General features: G+C 36.8%; 1 protein-coding gene across 1 annotated transcript in view; it reads left to right on the top strand.

The window, feature by feature from the left end:
- Positions 1 to 291: 291 nt before the first annotated feature.
- Positions 292 to 25,465, top strand: part of LOC145694746 (uncharacterized) — a 432,718-nt gene continuing 407,544 nt past the window's right edge. The window contains exon 1 of the mRNA XM_081771356.1: positions 292 to 341. The gene's annotated coding sequence lies outside the window, so the exon portion shown is untranslated. The remainder of the gene's footprint in view (positions 342 to 25,465) is intronic.

Genomic DNA, 25,465 nt, shown 5'->3' on the forward strand with positions numbered 1-25,465 from the left:
GTCAGAAAAAAAGTAGTTACTAACTGTCTTAAATGTCATTTTATTTTTCTGAATAAATATCTTTGTATCTGCAATACATTTTGTTTTAGTAGTGTTTAAATCTAGGAGGTTTTATTGAATCACCCTGAACATACTGTATATACCTGTGTTCTCGTATACTGTTTTGAGTTAGTTTCCTATAATTTAAAAAAATAATAATAACTAAAGGCTCAGTAAATAAAACTTAGTAAATGTTAAGTGATGAGGCGATATAGACAATTGTTATTTATTTAATATTTTATTGTCCTTTTCAGACTAGTTGAGTGAGAAATGACCTACAGCATAAAAACGTGGAATCTGAGGTACGTGTGCATTTATCAGAAACTGAACTTGCTTCTCTCCCATCAGTAGTAGCGAGACTTCAGAATAGTTAAAAGGTAGGCTACACTTACTCAAAATTTATGTTTGATTACTTTAATGCGTTGTTTATTGTGCAGTAATGCCAGGATCTCTCAGACGGAAACACTGCAACAAAAGTCAAATATTTCCCGTATCGAAAAATATATTTACACTAAATGGAGAAAATCGGCAGGTTATTAATGAAATATTTATACATGAAATATAAAGAAAATCGCTTGAGTCTTTTCTGAGAAAATCGTTCTAATAGAACTCATCTCTAAAAGTAAACTACTCTTTCTGGATTTTTCCAGACATATTAGTTATACTACGATATAGGTTTGTTAATGAAGTATCTATATATTAAAATCCTAGGTTTATATGTTTGTCTGCAGTTCCTTCGCAGGATTCCTACTGATCTGGAGAAATCTACTTCCCTGACCTTCTCTGACCTTTGGCAGGAAATTCCCTGACTTTTATGACAAGTGTCGGATGACGTTGACATATAAATAAGGAATAAATAACGGTGAATATTTATATATGACAACATATATTCTATAATGACAAATAATAATCAATTGCTCATACGTATATTCCACTTACCACCCATAAAAATGTGAGCTACCTTCCATACTGTGATCATTAATGGTTGGCTAAACTGAAATTAGTGAAAAATTAATGTCAGAAAATGTTAGAAAAATATATTTTATGAAATTTCTCTGATTTTCAGTTTTTATCCCTGAGTTTCCCTGACCTGCACCATTTTCCCTGACTTCCCTGATTTCCCTGATCAGTAGGAACCCTGTTTCGACAATGAGATTTCGAAAACCACAAATGGTAGAAACGTGCCGTTTTCACTGGTCGATTCCAAATTTCGTGCAGATTGTCCAGTTCTCATTCAAATTTTCAAAAACTGTGTTCTTATTGCTCTGTTCAACATTTTAGGGGCCATTTTGATCTCATAAGTTTAACATTGTTGCAGGCTGAAACTACCGTGTTAGTTAACCAGTAGATAAATTATGTATGGCGCAAGTTCACCCAATCTATGTATTAAAATGCTAGGTTTATATATTTGTGGCCAATCCTTTCGACAATGAGATCTCGAAAACCACAACTACTAGAAACATGCCGTTTTCGCTGGTCGATTCCATTTTTTTTCTTTGTAGATTTGCCAGTTCTTATTCAATTTTTTTTTAAACTCGTCTTTATTTTTCTATTCCACATTTTAGACGTCCTTTTGGACCTATCTATCTATTAAAATGCTAGAATAGAAAAAAAAAGCGCCTGAGCTCCAACCTCTAACTTTGGAATTCAAACTTTTGATTTACGGCTTTGTGATTTCACGTTTAACAAAGACAATTATTTTAAAGTATGTGTACTTTAAATAAATTATTTATTAAATAGATCTTTTTTCAATAAGTTTATTTTCTAAAATTATTGTTCAAAGCCTTTGTATTTTAATAAACTTTCTCCAAAATGAACGCAAATGAATTATGCTGCCATCTTTGGAGTTCTTTTAAACTATACGGTTGTGGGCGTTTATATGTTTGTGGTCAATCTTTCGACAATGAGATCTCGGAAACTACAGGCAGTAGAAAGATTAAGTTCACTGATCGATTGCAAATTTTGCGTAGATTTTTCAGTTCTAATTGAATATTTTAAAAAACATGGCCATGATTTCTTTATTACATTTTTATGGGTACACTGGAAGTGTTGAACTAAAAAAAACTAAAGCATCATATCCTACGCATTATACATTCCAACACCACATAATTATATACAGGGTTGCATATTTTTCAAGCGTTTGTTTCTAGGGAAAATGACAATGAAAAACGAAGGATAACCATTTCTTCAGTCTAAGAAGAATCTTTACTGTTTGGAGTGTTTTGCAAAATGAACACGATATATCACTGACATTATAATTAATTGTGTATCTAATGTATTTGTTTATTACATACTGCATGCAAGAAGAAAGAAAATACTGATCATACATGGATTAAAAACTTCAACCGGAAGTAGGCTTGCAAACGCTGCGAGATATCGAAAAAGTAATCGAAAAAATCTCCCCTCTATGGTATCTCTTGCCAATTTTTATCAAGACGTCTTTCACTTGTGTTTGTAAAGGGACATGTACAGATGTGAGGAGTAACAAGGAGATTCATGCTCATATGCGAATGATGCGCTGTGTAGAGAGCGCAGGTTCAGCTAGTTGATTTAATATTGCAATTAGGTCCATACCCTTGTGAAAGGCAACCAGTAGAGGAGCTACGTATAGCGGGTTGATGGACATTTCAGGCGCTTTGCTTTAATCTGAATGACAAAACCTATTGCAAGCTGGCAACTTCGAAGGCTTGTGAATCCACAATGAGGCGTACTCGGATATGGAAGTATATATAAAAAATGCATTTGGTATCATCTATTACTTCTCCAAGCTTGCTACAAACTCCCCCCAACATTCTATATATTAAAATAGTACATTTAGGTTTTTCTATAGCAATTTACTGCCTTTGAAAGTCTTTCTGTCCTTTACTTGTGTCCATAAAGGGACTTCTACAGATATAGTGAGAAGGAGATTCACGCTCATATTAGAGCAGTACGCTGTGTAGGTTCAGCGAGTTGATTTATGAAATTTAAACAAAATAATTATATCTTTTTTTTTTTTTAAATGCAATTTTCAATTTTCACCCTTCAGTAAACTACCCTTAATTTTGGGGTTAGAAAGATAATTTTCCAACCATACTTAAACTCACCGTTATCCATGAAGTTCTTAATGGATTAACTCCATTAACGAGCTCGATCGAAATAATCGCTCTGGTTGTCTATTACAAAACAACTGAGTTGTGTGGAGTAACGGACATACGTACTTACTAACATTACAATCTTATAAATCCTCTTTCGTGATTCTAATGAAAGAGATGTCCGTTAATAGTTTCTGGAAGATGCAGTACTATTTGTTAGAAACCTGAGAATACCTTCCGCTTGTTAACATTCAAATGAATATTTATTTATTTTTTTGCTCTTTTCCTTTTTTTAATAACATGCAAAAGATCTTGATATTATTGTAAATTTTGTATGTAAAAAACATTACCTATGTATTCGAAGAATCATTTATCATTCCAGCTTCGATTTTTGAATTTAAAAAAAAATTAAAAAATAGAAATCTTTCTGAGGGTTGAAAGTAAGGAAAGTATTTTTTCCCGCCGTCTAACTAAGAAATAAAAATTCTTGAAATTCAGTGTGTGTTTATGTCTGTGTGTGTGTGGAATTTGGAGATAAGTGTCTCTTCAGTGAAGAAATGATGGATTCTCAAGAAGCAAGCCAGAAAGAGAGAAGGAAAGAAGAAAACGGAAAACGATAACAATCTTCTGGAGTATCAGTATCAAACATTTCTGGTGAAATAGGAAGGACAAGTCCAAGAGAAAAAAAATGTTACGAAAAACTAAAATTCAAATTCCTGACCATTCCAACCGGATGCAGACTATTTATTCTGTTTGTCTATCTGTCTGTCTCTCTCTCAAAGACGAAGTGGTGCGCTTAACAACCACTTCTGAATTTGTGAAAAAAAATTGGTCAGATTTAGTCTTTGGTTTTGTGTCTATTAGTTCAATGTTTGTAAACAAACTATAAATTAATTGGCTTTTAATGGAGACATATTTTTAGTTACTTTGTTGTTTCTTGGCTGGTGTAACGACGATATGTTTACTAGGTAAGTGGTTGTCTGTTAATTCTTTGCAAATTCACTAATATTGTATTTTTATATACAGATAACCTGTGTTTATGTATTGAATCTAATATTGTCCACGAGACAAAATATTATTTGTCTCGACTCGAAAACGAGAGAAGTACCCCTTTATTTTTTTTAATTCGAAGCCGAAACCCCTGAGATATAATTCCTAACTTGTTTTAATTATCGTCTTCTTTAGCCTAAAGGGCATAAACGTGGAATTTTAAACTGAAAAATTTCATTTCATTTAATTTCAATGAGGTGTATCGATGTCCCACCTAGACACATTTTCCTTTTCCGCTAAATGCTGATAGTCTAACATTGTAGAATTTTAAAGCAAGTAGTTTTCTTTAAAAACAAGTTACAAGGATTGGTGTCTTCGTTGTCGTGCTGACTATTCCTGTTATAATTCGAATATTTGAATTATGAGTTCTTCTACTATTCGATATTTTAAAAACGAATAATGATTTGAAATATTTGTTCGAGTAAAAATCTTAGAGTAATTTTTTCCTTATTCTGAACGTGCGATTATCTACTTACGAAGATGGGGGCCGCGGTGGCTCAGTGGTAGAGCGTTCACCTCTGGTACATGGTATCTCCGGTTCAAACCCTGCTCCCGCCAAGTGAACTTTGTGGTGGACAAACACCGTATGCGTGGGTTTTCTCGGGGTTCTCCCGTTGCCTCCCACTTTCTTCATTCCACCATATTCATTCATTTCTCATAATCACCGTCTCCTTTAGCCTAACCGGCATAATCGTGGGACGTAAAACTCAAAGATTTTTACTTACGAAGATGAATATGAAAATACTGTAGTTTGGTATCAAGTATTATATACCCTGGGGGGGGGGGGAAGATTGGTAGGATTTTTTCTTACATTAAAGTCACATTCAAAGCAGCCAGATTAGATCTTACGTAATGCTAAACGTGTTCAATAAGCTGGCAGAGGTTAAGTTTGTGTAAGAAATGCGATCTATGGTTTGCAAGAATGTAGAAGTTTTAATCGTCCTAGTACAGATTTATTGAGAAACTTTAAACAAAAAGTTAATTTGCAGGAAGATAATCTGATGAACAAACTGTGATAATAGAAATTTTAAGATCGTTTTTCTTTTCTTGAAGTTCTTCAATAGTTTCACAATAAAATTTGAAGGATTTAATCAGTATATGCTATAAACAAGTTTACAGAAAAATACTAACACATTATATTCCTGTTCCATTGTTTGTGATTGTTATGCTATTAACAAAAGATTGTTATCTTTAATTGAAGAAGATCCAATTTTAACGGAAAGTCCAATTATTATCTTTGATCATATTTTGCGAGTCCTCTTTATGTACATTGGATAGAAAATAGGAAAGCCTTGCAAAGTTAGATTTTCAGGGAAGACTGCAGCTCCGGAGAATAGCCTTATTAAGGAAAGCCATCATAGAGCTTTTACCCTTCTTCCTTCTGGCAAACAATTCTTTTCTTTCGACTTTCCCAACTACACTCTAATGTGTAAGAGAGCGTTCTCAAACTTAAACAAAAGTTAGGGTTGGCAAATATGAAGCAGTGTCTTTCTTCTTATCTCTCTCTCTCTCTCTCTGCAGAGTCTCATAGTTTCATCACTGTCTTTGAAGTTCAAGTAAGTGTTAAAAGTTTCAGTTAAAGGTGTCTATAATAGAACATTACTAGCGCAATTTAGATCCCACGTATTTACTTTAAAACTATATAAAGAAAAATGAAAAAATGAAATGAAATCTTTAAGTTTTACGTCCCACGGTTATGCCGGTTAGGCTAAAGGAGACGGTGATGATGAGTAATGAATGAAATGGTGGAATGAAGAAAGTGGGAGGAAACGGGAGAACCCCGAGAAAACCCACGCACACGGTGTTTGTCCACCACAAAGTTCACTTGGCGGGGGCTGGGATCGAACCCGGGACCCCAAGCACCAGAGGTGAACGCTCTACCACTGAGCCACCGCGGCCCCTAAAAGAAAAATGAACATGATAATATTTGCTTGCTAACTAGTTCTATATCACTGTATCGATTTTTATTATTTCTGAATATGAATGCACCCTTACCTAACTTAGAACATAAACACATTTTCGGCAAGGAAGAAGAACAGGTGGGAGGACATGTCAAAATAATCGAAAACAACCGATATTAATGTCTCCAATCCATAATTTTCGGGATCGCTGAGAAGAATAGTGACATTCCCGATATCATTGAAGTCTAAGTTTAGTTCCCATTGGTATGTGGAGTGATGAGCAAGGGTGAGAAATAGATAACATGTAAAAATGATGGAAAATTAACTGTTTCAATGTCTAATACATAGTTTTCGAGGTCTCTGAGATGAAATGAAAAGAAATCTTTGAGTTTTACGTCCCACGCTTATGCCGGTTAGGCTAAAGGAGACGGTGATGATGAAATAATGAATGAATGATGGAATGAATAAAGTGGGAGGAAACGGGAGAACCGCGAGAAAACCCACGCACACGGTGTTTGTCAACCACAAAGTTCACTTGGCGCGAGTTGGGATCGAACCATTAACCCCAAGCACCAGAGATGAACGCTCTACCACTGAGAAGCTGAGATGAATAGTGGCATTTGCGATACCACTTGAAATCCAAATTCATTCCTGCATGTGTATGATAAGGGAGGAGGAAGTTCCAATAATCTCGATAAATACATTTTCCCCCTACGAAGAACAGATAGTGTAATATATCAAACACGTGTTTGTCATCAAAAGGAGCAAGCAGACGATTCATCAAGTTTCGACAAATTAGCACATAATAATAGTAATAATAATAATAATAATAATAATAATAATAATAATAATAATAATAATAATGCCAACACCAAAGTTATTTCCATTAAAAAATACCCATCATCATCAGTCTGCGTAAATCTAATCATTCTCTCTTAGCTGCTGTAACTTTAAAGAAATACTGCTATTGTGGGCCTTAAAATGAACTCCTATCTTCTCCTTAAAATAACCTTATCACCCCTCTCTCAGTTACTGTCTTTACCTCTCTTGGCTATATTAAGCCTTAAATGGCCCGTTTCAATTACATTAAGTTAAAAGTTCCTGCCAAATCTGTTCACTCTTTCAACTGTTCTAAATCAAAAAGTCTCATAACTACAAACCTCCTTCATAAACTGCTAAAATAAAAGACTTACCTACAAGTTGTCAGATCGAGTTTTATAAAAATACTCTAGCTATATTGTAAAATTTTGTTTTATATAGGTAGAGCATTTAATAAAGTTAGTGTTTGGAATTGATCTCCCACTACCAGTTTTATTATAAAACTTTTTAATTATAAAAGTATTTTTATAAAATACTATACTAATATTTTTTTAATATACAGGGTTAGTTATAGGTTGTTTTTGATTGTAAGGTTATAAACAGGATTTTTATAGAGCCCCGTAGCAGGCTAAGCCAGGAGATAGGATAGGCGTAGTCCCGTAGCAGATTAGAGGCCTGGGGTTAGGTTACTCCTAAAATCCCGTAGCAAACTAGAGGAGAGTTACCAGAAAACTGGTACTAAATTGCTTTTGTTTATTTAATTTATAGGGTTCCTTGGGTGGCGCTAGCGCTGCTGTTTTGATGTTGTTTTCTGCTCTGTGGAAGGGGCTAAAAGCCGTTGTTTGCAAGTGATTGTAAATTTATTTGGGGTGAAGTTTTTTTTTTTTTTGCCAAACCACGTGGCAGTGTTTGTAAACACTGACATATAAAATTATTTGTTTACAATATCACATGGGATATTACAATATTTTAAAAGACTTATAACAGTAAAATAAAGATCAAATTCCCATATACGTTGTCTCAACCTACAAAACATTACAATATATTTCAACTGTTTTCAGAGTTTTACGTATTTCTTGTAATAAAACTACATTTAAATAGAAACATTAGCTCAATTTAGCCTGTAGGAGTTACAAAATATACTGTGTAAGAAAGGAAGTCATATCAAGCATATATATATATATAGCCTTGAGCATTCCTATTGAAATAACTAATGATTTAAATGCTGCTTCAAAGAATTAGTATCTTGTATGGTATTAAAATAAATTTAAATCTACCATTAATCCTGATTTTTTTTTCAATTTTTTGATTACTATTAAATTTAAGTATTTTTTAAAAATATATAAGGAATTTAAAATTAATCCCGGAATTGTATATGAATGAAACTTAAAGCGGAATGTTGAAAAGCTGGTAAGAGAATTCTTGGAGCATTAATTTCCGCCTTACCAAGTTGCTTAAATGCACCGGAAGTCAGTGGTCACTCCGCTTTACTTCACTGTGACAGAAGACTTCCCTCCATTCTTCCTTATTATTCAGTAATTCAATATCCACAGACATCCGTTTCAACGCAGTCTCTTTCTTTCTTCCTTTTCACATAATCACACAGAGAATAAACGAAAAGAGAGAAAAGAAAAAAAATCAGTCAAAGGAAATCCATTGTTTCTATTTTTGTTCTAACATTCCGATGTCCAATGAAGCAAACAACTAAATAAAGCATTTGCAGACAACTATTGAAGATGTACGTGCAGGCAGAGGCGGATACAAGGGGGGGCTATAGCTCCTCCCTTGACACTCAAGTATACACTGGATAAAATGGGCTTCAATCCTGCTTTACACTGGATAAAACTGCAAAGTATGGTTTAGCCCCTCCCTTGATCGTATCGTGGATCCGCCACTGCGTGCAGGGGCACACCCGACGCGGGTTCGGATCCCCCCTCAAAAAATTCGTAACTTGATTAACATTTGTACACTTTATTAACATAAGTAGACTTGTTTAATAGAGACATGATTGATGAAGCCTAAAGATTTGATTTTACACCTTCCTTTTTCCTTATAAAAATAATTTAGTTCTATCAGATTTTCTGAGAATATAGATGACAGTAATTAACAATTACTTATCGTCTTTTCGGGCACAGAATAGCACAGGTTTAATACTATATAGTATTAATGTACTATGTAGTATTAATTGCACTATGTAGTATTAATGTACTAACAACTGATACACTAAATAACTTTATTCTCTGGCAAGTAAAGGATCCAAATGGATGAATCGAGTTTCAGGATAAGACAAAGTGCGCCTGATAGACGATGTGAAAATATGTATATGTTCAAAGTGATAGCGACTGAGCGCTATACGAAACGGAGAGGGAGGGGGTCAAAGTTGGTGGGAGAAGGGCTATGCTATGTTATTGAAATACATCAAATAAACTGTGAAATCGTGAAGATAGTGAAAGATAGACAATGCAAACGGTGGTAGTTTCACATATTGGCAAAAGAAGAATGGGTAGAGTAGATAACGAACCTCCGCCGCCATTTTGAAATCTATGATATTTTTTGAAATGTAAAAGTAGTGATGTGATATATCAATTAGGGCCTGCATGTTCTCAAAAAGTCAATTATGAACTTTACTGCTCGTTATCTGTGCTTAATTTGAAATATTTAGGATCATCTTTATAATTATTTACGAAAATCTAGAAGACAGATACTCGTATGCTAAAAGTTTGGATTATCATGAAAACACTTGTAATTTAACCATATCTACAAGCCAAGAAAACTTAGACAGTGAAATTTGATATCCAAGTTGTATATTATTACATTATTATTATCACATTTTACTGTTGAATATCAAATTTCACTGTTAGTTTTCTTGGCTTGTAGGTATATTTAACTTACATGGGTTTTCGTGATAATCCGAATTTCCAACATACGAGTATAGTCTCCTAGATTTTCGTAAATAACTATAAAGATGATCCTAAATCTCACAAATAAGTCCAGATAACGATCACTAAAGTTCATATTGACTTTTTGAGAACATGCTGGCCCTAATTGATATTTTGCATTTCATCACTACCTTTCCATTTCAAAAATATCAGATTTCAAAATGGCGAATTTCTAGATAGCGGCGGAGATTCGTGATCTTGTCTACCCATTCTTCTTTTGCCAATATGTGAAACTATCACTGTTTGCATTGTATATCTTTCACTATTTTCACGATTCCACAGTTTATTTGATGTATTTCAATAACATAGCATAGCCCCTCTCCCACCAACTTTGACCCCCTCCGTTTCTTATGGCTCTCAGCCGCTATAACTTTGAACATATACATACAGATGGTGATGAGAAAAATGGAAACACCTGTACTTGGCAATACGTCAGATGTGTGGGTTGGCAATGGTGTCGTGGCGCCCGCAGCGCCGGACCGCTGGTGGTGGTGTGTTAGGTCGGTCTCCATACTACGTCAGGCGCAGTGGAACAGCAGTGTCCAGTGGCTACAGCAGACGGAGGTAGTGTAAAATGGGAGACCTCTCAGATTTTCAAAGAGGGCAAATTTTTGGTGCGCGGTTATGTGGAGTGATTGTGAAGGCAGTGGCTACTGTGTTAGGTGTGTCGCGTGGGACAGTGTCGAAGGTAATGACGGCCTACACAACACACGGGGAAAATCACATCGGGGATGCGGAACAGTGGGCGGAAGAAAATCATGAGTGACAGATCACGCCGGGTATTAAAGCGCATTGTCACGCAGAACCGTCGTGCCACTGCGGAGCAAGTGACGGAGGAACTCAATCAGCGCCTCCCCCATCCTGTTTCGACAATCACAGAACGCCGCGAATTACATGACATGAACTTACGGGGTCGTGTTGCACGGGCCAAACCGCTCATCAGGGACCATAACGCTTTCGCACGCCGCAAATGGTGCCGCGACCATGTAACTTGGACCGTTGAGGACTGGAAACGTGTGATATGGTTGGATGAGTCATCCTTCACCCTATTCCCAACCACGGGCCGTGTTTATGTGTGGAGAACGCCCAAAGAAGCTTATGATCTGCAGTGTCTCCGCCCAACTGTAAAACATGGCGGCGGCTCTGTGATGCTGTGGGCCGCCATATCATGGTTTTCATTGGGTCCTGTGGTCACACTTAGCGGACGAATCACTGCCAACGATTATGTCGCAATTTTAGGAGACCACTTGCATCCTATGGTCCGGATGTTGTTCCCGGACAATGACGCCATCTTCCAGGATGATAATTCACCCATTCACACAGCTGGCATTGTTGCAGCGTGTTTTTAGGAACATCGAGATGAAGTTCAACACCTCCCCTGGCCCGCCTAATCTCCAGATCTCAACATAATTGAACATCTGTGGTCCCTCTTGGAAACACGACTCCGACGACGATTTCCACGTCCATCCTCTCTCACAGAACTGGCCGATGCCCTGCACGAGGAATGGTATAAAATTCCACTTGCTACCATTCACGACCTCTATGCCTCTATCCCACGTCGCATCAAGGCTGTTCTGAAGACGAAAGGTGGCCCGACACCATATTAATCTGGTAAGTAGCAATTTCGTTCAGGTGTTTTCCATTTTTCTGATCACCATCTGTATTTTTACATCCTCTATCAGCCGTACTATGTCTCATCCCGCAACTCGATTCATCCATTTGGACCCTTTACTTGTTAGTTTCAAAAGATAAACTTTGATTTTTACTATTTTGACCCCTCAGGAGCTGCCTCTGAAGTAAATCATATTTGCAACACTAATAAGTTTTAATGAAAGGAAATAATTAAAAGGTTGATTAAAATAAAATCTTTGCAGAATACGAACTAATTTACTCTATCATTTATTATTATTATTATTATTATTATTATTATTATTATTATTATTATTATTATTATTATTATTATTATTATTATTATTATTATTATTATTATTATTATTGCTTCAGGAATATCAGAATTCGAAACTATAATTTCAGTAGGACAGATTGTTTTCTGAAACCTGCTTATTTCATTATATATAGCAAAATACACATGTATAGAACTTTAAAAAAAGTTCAAATCTCCAAGTGTGAATTTTACACCTACAGATCTTTATATCAACCCTTATGCTGCTTCTACTTTTACCATTCACAAGCATACATACACCTACATACACCCTCCCCCCCCCACACACACACAGTCTAACATCCTAATAATAAGCGGCAAATATCTATGTATGTGCAACGCACTAATCCTAATAACTTTAGATACTGGTACCAGTATTATCGCTTTTCTGTGTAACGAAATCTGTGAAAATTGTAATAGTATTATAAATTTTAACCAAGTAAGGTTTAACCTACGTACAAAAGTATATCGGACCGGAAACTCGGGCAGAACAACTAGTATGTAGTATACAGTAATTAAAATTGTTTGTTTTTTATACATTGCATTTTCTATTTCAATATGCTGAACACTTAAAACTCGCTTGAAATGATATGATCTGAATGTTGAATGAGTTTATTAACAACCATGGTGTTGTGAAGAAGAGGGAACACAGACATTGGCTCACAGACTACCAACCAGTTAATGACCTGAAAAACAAAACTAATATATAGCGATGCAAACATGAGCATCAAAGTTTTGAAAGTTGTCTCCGTATAAATAGTGTATACTTTACTTTTAGTCATAGGGGAAGAACATGTCTTAATGACGTCGCTTATCACAGAAGAGAAAAACGAAAAATATCAAGTTCTGGTGACCAAAAAGGCTCAACACATCGTTGAAAAGGGAAAGGTTAACAGTAGCAAGATAATATATATATTTATTAAACTTATTTTATATACACAGAATGAAAATGTATTCGGTATTACCACTTTTTTAGCCACAGAAATAAGAATGATTAATTAATATGGCAGAATTTCTAAATTAGGTGGAATTGTAAGGTAAATTTGTGTGTACAGTCACGAACATTAATAAATGGAGGTTGGAGCCATAAGAAATAATGGCTTCAGCCTCCATTTATTAATGTTCGTGACTGTACAACGTTTTGTCTCGGATAGGATTTCGTGTCGGACATAGCCAGGAATCGGGGAAGCCTAGGATCCCCAAGTTTTTTAAGTGACAAAAATAATTTAAGCTATTATTTACATATTTTTGAAAGTTTATAGTAAACTCATGATATATCTATCGTAGTCTGGGTTCTGACTGTCCTGCCCAGTTTTTTACCTTCTAGATCCGTGACTGGTGGATTTATAACACTTATTGGAATAGAAAAATGCTTATTTAAAATCAGGTACTACTACTACTACTGCCACTACTACTACTATTACTACTACTACTACTACTACTACTACTACTACTACTACTACTACTACTACTAATAATAATAATAATAATAATAATAATAATAATAATAATAATAATAATAATAATAATGGAAAGCTGTATTCCTAGTAATCTAGGCCATGGATACTTAAAGTAGTCATGGCCGTAGAGTTCGTCCAACATCTCCTTATTTTGATTTTTTTTTTTTTCGTGAAACCGTCCATGTGGCAGGCGCTTGATAAAGGTATTGTGTAATATCTGCGCCTGTTCACTTGATTGGGCAAAAGTAGAGTATAATAAAACAAGAAACAAACGAACTTCGTTTCTTCATAAAATCATATAATCATGTCTGAAAATACGTAGATTTTACACGAGTTTTCTCCCCTACCCCGTTCCCCGTTTATATCCTAAGTAGTTAGCTAACCCAAAGAACAACTAATCAAAGTGGGTTGCAGAACCTTGCAGTAGAACTTCGTAATGTTACTCTGCGTATGTTGTATTTTGATCATAGGCAAAGAGAATAATCAGGACAGATTTTTACTGGCGTTTCTAATATTATTTCAGGCTTTCAAATTGCGCAAGGTAACCACGTAAAGGAGCAATAAACACTTATTTTGTTCGTTTTTTTTTTTTAATAGCACTGTGTTAAACTGTTTCTCAACCGCTTTTTAAAACTCAAATCTTGAAAAAAATGAAGGTGAAATCCTTTGTGAGTTGGAAATACTGATATGGTCAGAAAGAGTAATGTGTTTTATTGTTTGAAGTTTTTTAAAAATCCTTTTTTGTCGTAAATATTGTGGCTGGATGAGATCAGATGTGAATGAAATTTTATTATTGAATTCTATTTTACGTGGTCCGCAAGATCAATACGTCGGCAAAAATCCCAACATTAACAGCAATGGAGGAAAAAAGAAAAAAGATCCTGTTCCCTGAGCCAGACATTCAATAGTAATAGGTAACGAAAGACCTTAAATAGAGGATTTTTTTTCTCTCCAACAAAGAAAAACAGATGCATTTATGACGAAAAAACTGTATTTTATGAGCTCAGATAATGAACTAGGAAAATTGATGCCAGTATACATATATACATATATGTCTGTATATAGTAAATGTGATTATGGCTACATACTTTTTTTTTTTACTTAAATATTTTATTTTTGGCTGTGTCTTGTTTCAAATACGGCTTCACTGCCAATGTTAATGCACGGGATTCACTTCCCTGCAAAATGCAAAATGAAACATTCCAATCTTTAAAGAGAACAAGTGAACTTAGGGTCAGTGTTAATGAAGTAGTCTGAATCATAAAAATATTTTTTAAAAAAAATAGAAAACAGAAATGATTATTTTTTATTCAATGTGCTAAATGGCATAAATCACGTACAGTTAGAAACACAAAGTTACTCTTTTGGAATTTTTATAGCTTATTTTAATCCTGAAAGATTTTTTCTTAGGCTCCATAAAGAATTACTTATCTTACAAGTATTATATGCAGCAATTTTAGTATTGATTCTGTGTGTCACTGTCAGAGCTATATGTGTCACTGTTAAGATTGATTCTGTGTGTCATTGTTAGAGGTTATATATGTTACTGTTATGATTGATTCTGTGCGTCACTGTTTGAACTATATGTGTCACTGTTAGAGCTATATGTTTCACTGTTTGGATTGATTCTGTGTGTCACTGAAGTATATGTGTCACTGTTAAAGCTATGTTTCACTGTTAGGATTGATTCTGTGTGTCACTGTTTGAGCTATATGTGTCACTGTTGGGACTGATTCTGTGGTCACTGTTAGAGTTATATATACTACAGTAAGGATTATTTTTGTGTGTCACTGTTTGAACTATATGTGTAACTGTTAGTATTGATTCTATGTGTCACTGTTAGAGCCATATATGTCATTGTCAAGAGAAATCAAACAACAAAAATACAATCTGTCACTTAACAGTAACATAAACAAAGTCATAAAAATTATCGAACTGCATTAAATTCGCTACGAACGGCATACTTGTTAGCACTGTAAGAAAATAATTTTTGAGGATTTTCCCGGAAATTACTCATCAAAATTTACTCTCAAACATGTCATTTCGTTTAGCCGTATATGGTTAATTGATTGACGTATGTCCTATTTTTGGACAATATTAAAGTTAAACAATACACAGCCACATAAAAAAATTTTAAAAAAATCTGTGCAGCGGACCCCAGGGTATCTATGGGAATAGATAGATAGATAGATAGATAGATAGATAGATAGATAGATAGATAGATAGATAGATAGATAGATAGATAGATAGATAGATAGATAGATAGATAGATAGATACGCCGAATCCAATTTCGAAACTCCAGGATGACTGATCGTATCAATTTTGTTTTATGTGTGAAACACATGTGTATCCTTCCTATCCGAAATTCCTCAAGTTTTTCGCCCATAAAAAAAATGACGGACAATCGTCATGGGGTTTCGAAATTTGGATTCTGTGTAACAAAATACATCGAATGGTTCCTGCCTGTTTCACCTATTCCTGTTTCGTCGAAAACCTTAAGCTATGAAATTATCGCACACCTGGGCAGTCAGTGGTGGTCGGTGACTGTTTCACCGAATTCTGTTTGGCCGTAAACTAGTTAAAGGTAAATTTACGTACAGAAAGGGATTTTCCGCATCTAAGTATTCATTCTCTTACAGTTAATTTGTGCAATGTTGCCACTTTTCATGTACACCATCGTCGACTGTTACACTCCACTTAGATGTTGTTAAGTACAGGTTATTTTTTTTTTTTCCTTTCCAGGAAACTTCTAAATTAAGTGTGCTACTTCGGGATTCTCACCTTTTATTAACTTTCAAACAGAAACATATAAGTAAAGTTTTAATTTTACTTATCATTTTCCTGACTTCCCCATCCTCAAGGAATTTCTGTGATTGTACATTTTTTTCATTTATTTTTACGGATATGTGGACATTGTCGGCATCTACAATCTTAAGCCCGTCACGTATAAGTTATGACGTTCCCGGCGAGCATACTATCCTGGAAAGGAAGAAAAGAATGGGGAGGGAAGGAAGCAGCCTGGGACCTGTATCTTAGGTACTATCCCGGAATTTGTCTGGTTTAAATTAGGAAAACCCAGAAGCAACTTCACTCACGATAGCTGGCCTGAAAAAGCTGTTACACCTTTTCGAGCGAGTGACCCCTCTGGGAATCGAACCCTTAAGGGGATACACTTTCAACTACTAAAGGAACATTATTGGCTGTATTCAAGTAAATGCCATTTAAAAATAATTTCGTGTCTCTGTTAGTAATTGAAAATTACTTATATCAATTCTCTATCATGAAACAATCAATATAATTTTTAAAAGTTATAAAATCCCACACAACATATTCTGACTTCAAAGAAGATTTCTCAATAACAACTTCTTTTATAATTCATTCAGCTGGTACTGGAACATTGTAAAACATGGATGTTTAAATTAAACGCATACTTCTTCCTGTGTAATTCCTTCTACCCTTTGTAATTGGTCCTATAGTTTTCAATCTAAGAAGTTTTAACATGTGATTTTTCTCATTTTCAACATAACTGTAAAATTATAAAAAGAGGCATTTTTTGGCTCATGTTTGTTGGGACATTTTTTGGGGGTACTGCATACATTTAGAGGATTAGTAACTGTGATAACAAATAATTTTAATTTTCTCAATTCATTTTTGGGTATGTGTACATTTATTTTAATGTCATGACTTTGTATTTGTTAATTTAAAGATCACTTTTATTTACATATAATGTGTTCATAGTTGTAGAACTCTTTTACTTCCAGTTTATATGACACGATGTCTTGACGATTGTAAAGGACAAAGTTCCCTTTTGGAAGCTGCATCTTTTACTTTAAAGCTTCATATTTTTCACCAAATGTATCTACCTCTAAACATATATTATTCCACGATTCATCATTCCTTAGTTAACTAAGCTTCTTTTTTTATTCCATCAATCACTGAATAAACTATTCTATAATCAACTATTGTGTCTTGAAGACAAATCGTCACAGGGTTAAGAACTTTAAATATCTTATTAAAGATATACATTGTAGCAACAACTTCATAATAAGTTGTTTGAGCAAACCTTTACATGTAGCTATAGTATCTCCATACGAATCTTTGACTGTACTCAGTTCATAAAGAAGTTGTTTGATCACATCGAAACAGAACAACACCGTTCTTAGAGCATCGTTTTTACGTGTTCACCTAGTTGTATCCACTCTTTTTAATCTCTTTCTTCCATTCGTATTTTCTTGGGACTTCTCTAAGTTATCTGTAAGTTTGGATTGTCGGACATGACCAGAAAAGGAAACGTACGCCCACGGTTGTGTTTGCATTAGCTATTAAAGAAAACATATTCTTCATTTCTGCACAAATATCTATGGATTTTTTTAATAACTAATGCAAACCCGTGGGCGTAACACCACACATACAACTCATGTACTACCTCCGTCCTTGCTTTGACCGATCATGTCTTGGAGATTGATGTTAAGATGTTTTAAAAGAGTTAATTACACGACTAGATATATTTCTGCCAGTTGTGTCTCCACTTGTGAAAATCGATAACAAATGCTCCACCGGTTTTGCTTCTAAATCTGCATCGCAAGAGTCTTGCATGTAGAGAACTAAGACTGCAGTTGCTTCTTTTTTGCTCGCGTCATAAATATGTAAAGTCCACAATGATAAGAGTAGTATTTTGACGAAAAAATACATTGTGCAATAGTAGAGACAACAAGCTTGCTCATAACATCTATGAAGCAAAAAAATGTTTCGGTAGCTTAAAAAATTGGAGCCAATCTTCCTATCTTTTCGTCTAGACTCATGTATCTTTTCACAATAGACTCGAGCGTCTGGGTTATGTTTTGCCAACAGTCGAAATAGTGTCATTAATTTTCTCGTCACACAATCTTTATTACGAAAAGTCAACATTTCTTCGCTTAAGAATTTCCAGCAGTCAATAATAATCTTTATTACTTTCCGATGATGATTTACAAATTCATTATTTTGCACCATAAGACTTGAGTCAATTCGATTTCCTGCTAACCATTGTATTCTTGCAATTTGACATTTCAAATGTCATTTTGATATTTAGGAGAGTTCTATATCTCTAGAAGCATTTTTTTAAAAATCCATTCTTTATATCCCGTTCTAGTCCATACAGTCTGATTGCTTGGTGATGCAAATAACATACAATGCACACAGAAAGCCGCATCTTTAGATTTGCTGTAGGTTAACCATTTCCGCTTTTTGGTATAATAATGTAGTAATTGACTTAGTAACTAGTTTTTACGTTCTTTCTGTCTGCGTGAAATGAGGCAATTATAATTATTTTAAACTAAAAAGATGCCCCCATGATTTTAATGACACCATTGGCGTCATGTTCCTCTCTTGTGGACACCCCGGACTGTAGATATTTCCGTAAAGCCACCAGAAAATTATATATCTTTAAAACAGCTGCCATATGAAAATATTTTGCAGAATCATCATGATTTTAACGCACAACTGAGACATTGTATATACCCATGATAGGTTTGGTTTAGTTAATAACTAGTAGAATATCCGTTCTTCGAACGGGAAGAATAGTTTCATTTTGGACATAAAAGGGACCAAAATTATCATCAATCAACTTAGAGACCCCAAAAACGATTAATGTGAAACTAATATCGGTAGTTTTTAACGATTTTTACCTATCACCATCCCCCTTAGGAGTGGTAATGAGAGATGAATTCGAATTTAAATGGCATTGGAAGTGTCACTGTCCGTCTCAGCGACCCCGAAAACTATGGATTCGATACTAATATCGGTCGTTTTCGATCATTCTTATATATCCTCAAGTTGCACCTTCGAAGTGAAATGATAAAAAACACTCCAGGCCCGAAACTCATCTATGTTGAAAATTTGATCGAGACCAGTCGGGTGGTTCAAGAGTCATCAACTTACAAACATAGTCACCTTCATTTTTAAATATATATAGATTGCAGAATAGGTTAATAATTGCGAAAATTCGAAGTTTTGAAAAGTTCCAATTCCGTCATTTTAAAATTTATCATACGATCTTGTTGGCTAACAAACATATTTTCTAGAAGATGATAAACAGAAAAAATACATAGAATTTTTTACTAAATTTCTAATATGAGGGTTTCTGAGTAAAGAAGCGTTGTAAAGAAAAATTTCTTATATAAAATGCACTTAGAAAAGTCGACTTATTTAAGAAATGGATGCAATATGTGCATTGCATTTTTTACAGAAGTTCCGTTCTTTTCTGATGTATTCTCTGAGATATGAACTGAAAATGGAACTTTTCTGTACCATTTTTTTTCGGGATTCACCCTTTTATCTACTGTACTAGGTGCTGGGAAAAAGATTTGCTTATTTTATTAAATTGTTAGTTAAAACAAGATTGAGTTAAAAATTATCAATAATAATTTTATTTTTCTGGCTAGTCTACTACAATGAGGATTAATATTATGCAATAGAAAAAGTATACATTTCATTCTTCTGAGATTAATTTTGTGCCCTTGCAGAACATTGAAAGCTTAATTCTCGTGGACGGCAATCATCAGAATTAATCCAATGTTCTCGGGATTGCTGCCAGAGTAGGTGTTGCTGTGCTGAGCTTTCGTTACCATACAGCGGCAACATCTTCAGAGCTATGTGTTGAAGTGAAACAGAAACAGAAAAATTAAAAATATGGACGCCCCTCAGGATAGCCCGCGCCCTGACAGAGAGTAAGGCATCAACCATCTGTCTACATGCCTCTCCTCACATGCAGTTAGTAATCTATAGCATCTGTCGGTTGGGGATGTATGTCGCGGCTTCTATCTTATACGGAGACATTTTCCGCGGATCTATAGTTGTGTAGATAGAAGGAAAGAAGGGTAAAGAAGAAGATAGGAAAGCGCGAGAGAAGATTTATTATGTTTTTTGAGAGGGACAAAAAACCTGGAAACCAGGAAAAAAAACCCTGTATCGGTCATGCTGCATGCATAAGAATTTACATGGCAAAACTACATTGGAAGGGTGGTAAAAATCCATGTAAACATGTCTGTATTGATATATCTTATCTGTTAAATTAAAAACCTATCTGAATTATTAGTGATACCTATCTGTGTTGTCTGTAATGGGGAGTGTATTGTTAGTGGGGTTTGTGTTATTTTTTAACATGCAATTTGCCAATATCATTTTCCATTGTCGGTGCTGTGAGTCGTCATCGGTTTGCAGGTCACGGCTGGCTACTATCCTCTTTGTTTTTTGATCTTCCGCCGGTCCCCCTGCTATGTTTCTTGTTAACAACTGTTTGCGGGTTTGTGACATACAGCTGACCTGTTGTTGTGGATAATGCATTTATTGATAGACTGAAGATCTTCTTGGCTGTTGTGGCTATTACTTCTATGAGTTTGGGTCTTTCTTCTGGTGGTGCTGTTATTGTCAGGATGGATGTGACCCAGGTAATTATTTTGTGCGTGGCTCGGTCAATTGCTTCGTCTATTGTTTCTGTGGTTTGCGTGTTACCGGTTGTTTCTTTCTGTGTTGTGCTGCTTGATTCTTCTTTGTTTGAGTTCTGTCCCTGAAAAGGGCCTGATTTTTTGCGTCTATCTTCAAGGATCAGCCTTGGTCTTGCTGTTTTAGATGTTTTTGGTCTTTGCGGACAGTTGCTACTGCCGGTTCTATGACCATCTATTTTGCAGGTGGCACAGAAGTTGTTATTTATTGGTAAGTTGCAGCTGTTTTCGTGTGTGTTCCCACATCTGTGGCATCTCCTGTTATTGGTGCACTGATATTTCAGGTGGCCATATTCGTAACAATTCCAGCAGGGCATGGGACGCGGCTGGCTTCTTGACTGCTCTACTTTGTATGTTTTGGATCTTGTTCTTAAGCCGTGAGTGATTAGCTTATTGACATCTCCTGGGCTGGATGAGAATAATCTCACAAGCTGTGTGGGTCCATTCTCTGACATGATTCTAGTGAGGCTGTTGAATTTAATGTTCTGGTTTTGCAGATCATCCTCAAGATCCTTAACGTTCTGGTTTATGGGATAGCCTTTTATCACGCAAGTAAACATGGGAGGCTTCTTCTTCTGCTGACGTTTACTGGAGCTGGTGGATTGATTCTTCTTTGTAGAATTGCTAGATTCCATTTGGTTAGCCATAGTTTTTGTATTGGTAGCTGTATGTTTGTCTCCATTCTTCTTTCCTTGTTGCTTCTTTGGTGTGTGCTTCCTGGCCTCTGATTGGTCGTTTAACGTATCGTCCCTGTCTTCTGATTGGTTCTTAGTTTCTCCTTCCTGATTGGTAGCTGGTTGTTCCCTGTGGTCCTGAGAAGGGCCGGAGTTTCTAGGTTTCTCTTGTGAGAGTTTGGTTTTCACCTGTGTGTTGGTTTCCACCAGAGTGTGTGAGGTTTCCACCTGTGTGTTGGTGGTCTCTCCCTGTGTGAGTTTTGTTTCTTCCTGTGTAGGATTTGGTGGCGCTTGATGGTTTGATTGCCCTATTGCTGTGAGTTTCTTTTTCCTACATCTTTTCTGGACTACTTGGAAATCTCCTTCATATTCTTGGTCTTCTTTGTGAGTAGAGATGAGTGGATCGTCCATGGCATTGTGGGTTTCTTGTGTGTTTGATTCTTCTTCTGGAGCTTGGGATTGGTGGTCCTCATAAGAGCCGGTTTTCTGATGTTCATCTTCTGTGGTGTCTTCTCGCTGTGTTGTGTGTGGCGAACCTACTTCATCACAGCTCTTAAGTGGCCTACGTGACTCCTGTAGAACTGCTTTTGAGCCGAAATCTCTTGACCGAAAAGTCTTGAGAAAGGTGTCTCTTGCAGTCTCTGACTTGAAATACACACTAGCATTGGTACCATCCTTCTTCACTTCGATTTGATTGACGTCAATCCTTCCTCCGATGATTTCTCTCACGTCATCTTCTGTGTATTGGCTGGGTAAGTGCTTAATGGACACTGTAGGAGCCTTCATGAGCACATCAAACTCCATTGCGGCCTTCTCGGCTAGGTCGTACATCTCCCTCAGACGGTCGTGGATGTCTTCTTTATTATGAGTGCGACTTCTGGATCCGTGGGTCCCTCTGGTTCCGTGGGTCTCTCTGCTGGAGATCCAATGGGGTCCAGATTCGCCAGGTTCTCTTCTAGTGGGTGCTCTCTTCGGTGGACGTGGCATGGCTCTAAAAAGGGCCGAACTTCTAACTGAGTTAATTCAAGGAGAGGGTTTCTCTAAGTTGTGTTTGTGCCTCTTTATGCTTTCCTAAAGAGATAATATTGTGTTCCCGTCAGCCGACTGTCGCCAAAGGCTGTACAACCTATATGGCCAGCGCGAAGCTTGACGCACAATAGGGGGTCCAGCCGACGGAAAGCAATGCTTATTTCTCTAGGAAGCGGTGTGTGTATGTGTGTGTTGTTTCAGTTTCCTTTATTAAACACACGACTCTTCTCTAAATTTTTTACTCTTTCTACAAAGAGTAAACTCTTCTTCACTGGTGAACACACTTTCGTTAACACCGCAAGGTTTCCCGGTGTGTCACGGTGTCTTCTACGGCAATTAGCGGCATCATCTTCTTAAACACTTCTTCGCTGCAGAATCTTCTCTGTGGGTCGCCAGGATCAGGAACATCAGATGATGATGTGTTGAAGTACAGAAACAGAAACAGAAAAGCTAGAATACAGAGGGCCCCTTAGCAAGAAAGCTCGCCCCGTGAGTGAAGCACCAACCTATATCTACGTGCTTCTCCTGCATGCGTTAGTAAACCTAAAGCATGTGTCGGTAGGTGTGTTCCGCGGTTTTTATCTTTACGAGACATTTACACGCGAGTCTGAGTTGTATAAACAGGAAGAAAGAAGGGTAAGAAAAAGAAGATAGGAAAGCGCGAGAAGTTTTTTCACATTCTGAGATTTGATAGAGGGATAAAAAACCTGGAAACCAGGAAAAAACCCCCAATCGGTCATGCTGCATGCAATAGTCTATTTACATGGCAAAACCACACTTGAAGGGGTGGCAAAAATCCATGTAAACTTGTCTGTAATAATAAATTAATAACTTATCTGTTTAATTACATCCTATCTTAAAATCTGTTAAGTGTTAATAAAAATCTGTGTTGTCTGTAAGGGGAAGTGTATTGTTAGTGGGGACAACTGTTATTTTTTCAACATGCAATTTGCCAATGTCGTTGTCCATTGTCGGTGCTGTGAGTCATCATCGGTCTGCGGGTGACGGCTGGCTACCTCCCCTCTGGTACTTCTGTTGCTCTTCTGCCGGTCCCCCTGCTATGTATCTTCTTTGCCACTGTTATTGGATTTGTGACGTACAGCTGTCCTGTGGTTGTGGATAATGCATTTAATGACAGGTTGAATATCTTCCTGGTGGCTATGGCTATTGTTTCTGTTAGTTTGGGCCTCTGTTCTGAGGGTGCTGTTATTGTCAGAATGGATGTGACCCAAGTTATTATTTTGTGTGTGGCCTGGTCTATTGCTTCTGCTATTTCTTCTATGGTAGGCGTTTTTCCGGGTTTCTCTTCTTCTGTTGCCTTGTCTGGTACTTCTTGGTTGTTGTTCTGTCCCTGAAAAGAGCCTGTTGTTGTGGGTCTGTCTTCAATGATTAGCTTCATTCTTACTGTTTGAGATGTTTTTGGCCTTTCAGGACAGTTGCTACTACCGGTTCTATGTCCATCTTTTCTACAAGTAGCACAGAAGTTATTATTTATTGGGAGGTTGCAGCTCGTTTCGTGCGTGTTTCCACATCTGTGGCATCTTCTCTTGTTAGTGCATTGGTACTTGAGGTGACCGTATGCGTAGCAGTTCCAGCAGGGCGTGGGACGCGGCTGACTTCTCGACTGCTCTACTTTGTAAGTTCTGGGTCCTGATTTTAGGCCATATGTGATTAGTTTGTTCACATCTTCTGGGCTAGTTGAGAAAAGCCTCACGAACTGCGTGGGTCCAGTCTCTGTCCTGATTCTAGTGAGGTTACTAAAATTGATGTTCTGATTGTATAAGTCTGTTTCAAGATCCTTTATTTCTTTGTTTACGGGATAGCCTTTGATTACACATGTAAATATGGGAGGCTTCCTCTTCTTCTGATTTCCCTTGGAACTGGCTGGTTGGCTATTGTTTGCTCTGGTGCGTGCTTCTGATTGGTCAGAAATTGTAGTTGTTTTAGTGGTAGCTGTACTCTTGTTTTCACTTCTTTTGTTTGCTTGGTTCCTTGTTGGATGATTTCTGGCTTCTGATTGGTTATTTGGTTTTTGCTTCTTGTTCTCTGATTGGGTTTTGCCGTCTTGCTCTCTGTTGGTGCTTTGTTCCTTGTGGTCCTGTGAAGGGCCGGAAGTTGTGGTCTTCTCCTGGATGCGTGTGGTTTTCACCTGTGTGTTACGTTCCACCAGTGTGTGTGCGGTCTCTTCCTGTGTGAGTTTAGTCACTTCTTGGGATGGTTTCAGGGATGCTACTTGATTTGGTTCTCTCGTTTCTGTTGCTCTCTTCTTCCTGCTTCTTCTCTGGACTACTTGGAATTCATCTTCTTGGTTACTTTGGAGTTTTCTTCCTTCTTCTTTGCGGGATGTTGACAAGTGGGTTTCATGGACGGTTAGGACTTCTTCTATGTTTGCTTCTTCTGCAGTCTGGGGTGGATGGCCATCTCTGGTTGTTTCCCCCTGTTTGGCTCCCTCTGACTCTTCTTCGTTTTGGTTCATATTTGGCCATTTAAACGATGCATCTAATTCTACATGTCGACCAAAGTCTTCTGGTTTGAAGGACTTCAGAAATAGTTCCCGCGCTGCCTTGTTCGTGAAGAACACTTTCATCTGGGTTCCATCGTCCACTACCAAAAAAGAATTTTCATCTAACTTCTCGACAATGATAGCGGTGATATCTTCATCTGTGTATCGGTGGGACACACCCTTCATAAATACTGGTGAGGTGTGCAGGAACACCTCAAGGTTTTTTCCCTCGTGACGGTCAAGCAGCTTCTGCACTCTATTGTTGTAGTCATCTTCTTCATTGTCTGGGTGTCTTCTTGTTTTGTCTGCTCCTTCCTTGGCGCTCCAGAGAACTGGATCTCCCTCTGACGGCGTTCTTCTCACGGGCGTCTTCTTGGGCGGGCGATGCATGGCTCTGATAAGGGCCGCACTAGCTTGGGTAAACAGGATATGTTATTCTAATTTTGTGTTTAGTGCTTCTCTAAGGTATCCCAGAGAGATAATATTGCGTTCCCGTCAGCCGACTGTCGCCAAAGGCTGTACAACCTATATGGCCAGCGCGAAGCTTGACGCA

This window comes from Thermobia domestica, chromosome 9 (genome assembly GCF_964235325.1).
Source record: "Thermobia domestica chromosome 9, izTheDome1.hap1.1, whole genome shotgun sequence".
Lineage (NCBI taxonomy): Eukaryota > Metazoa > Arthropoda > Insecta > Zygentoma > Lepismatidae > Thermobia > Thermobia domestica.